Genomic DNA, 1,672 nt, shown 5'->3' with positions numbered 1-1,672 from the left:
GGAATTTATTACTGTACATACACTGTTAATGGACTAAAGAATGAAATTTATCCCACTACAACATTATTATCAGTGCCTTCCATAATTGATGCAATGTAGAGTTAGGAATATAAGATAACAAACTAACAGCAGTTCAGAAAACAAAGAATTAAAAGGGACACAAGGAGAATCTTTCAAGCAACTGCCGAACACAGCTGCTGAGAGGAGTAACCTTATCATATTTGAGATGTGTCCAGGTGAAACTGACAATCATTAAGTGAAGAATGGTAAGGCACCAGTTGAGGGAGTTACTGTTGAGATGGGAGGTGGAACACTGAGAGAATGAATGAGTAACTGGCAGATTGTTCCACGAGTTCTAAACTCTCACTCGCAAAAAAGTTACCCTTCATAGTTTTCTGGATTTGTGGCTTCTTCAACCTTGAGCTGTGGAGCGGGCAGCATCCGTTAACTTCAGGTATGGACACTCGACTGAGATGTTTATAAACTTCATCGAGGTCACCCCTTGCCAGTCTGTAGTATAAGCTAGGCAGTTGCAGGTGTTCTAATTTCTCTGGATAACTGAGGTGCCATAGGGCAGACACCAGTCTGGTGCCCTCATTTGGACATTTTCAATCAGCTGACAGCCTCTAGTCTTGCAACCACCAGCTGGGTGTTTGGTGGTTGTGATCTGTACGATAAAAGCATTAGATTATCTCGAGGGTTCCTTGGGTTGAAATGAGTGGCCACAGTTGACAGCCTTTGTTTTTAAAATGTGGGTATTAATTCTTAATTCCTCTGCATTACAATACTCACATCAGGTCTTCAGTTTCATGTAACACACTATAAAAATTTATTTTTATTTATATTGTAGATTTTTATGCCGGTTCCAAAAATGTGATTCTTTCTTTGGAGAAATGAATAACAAGAAAGTTACATTACTTTAATTATAGTATTTTGTACATTTGGCCTATAATCAGAAATGCTTAATTTTTTAAATTCCGAAGTGAAACAAAAGCACATTAATGTTTAATGACATGCAATGCATAATGGAAATTTTTGGGAATATTTTTTTGTATTTGCTTGAAAAGTTCTTGGTTTTCATGCCATGCTTAATGACACATATAACACAGTAATGCTTATTGCTAAGTGGAAAATTTCAGAAATATATATACACACACTGCCTTACAAGATTGCATACATTTTATGGGACACCCTTACAGTATGCAGGGCATATGGAAATTCAGGTTACGTTAGGTTTGGTTAACACTTCAATGTAAAACATTGAAAGTTTAAAAGACTATAATTTGTTTGTTATTCATTAAAAAAATCGCAGAAGGTGTATTTGAAATCAGCATAAAAATCTACATGGGAAAAATCTGTTTTATGAGTGCGGTACATGAAATCGAAAATTTCCACACATCTTCCAAGTGCAGCTGAATTTCTGTATGCGGATAGTAATATTTATAATTAATATACCATAAATTTAAACAAATTAATGTTATCCTTGGTTTATTTTTTTTAACAACTTCGGTAACCCCATGGGTTCGAGGGTTTGGTGGTTCGGTATCACTGAATGTTTGCATAGAAACCTTAATATACTGTATGGTTATTTAGTGTTTTATAATATATATATATATATATATCAGGAATTAAAGTTAAAATATTCTAAAATCATGTCTGGTAAATCGTACAC

Source organism: Homarus americanus, unplaced genomic scaffold (genome assembly GCF_018991925.1).
Source record: "Homarus americanus isolate GMGI-L3 unplaced genomic scaffold, GMGI_Hamer_2.0 scaffold29478, whole genome shotgun sequence".
Lineage (NCBI taxonomy): Eukaryota > Metazoa > Arthropoda > Malacostraca > Decapoda > Nephropidae > Homarus > Homarus americanus.
This window is presented reverse-complemented; position numbering follows the sequence as displayed.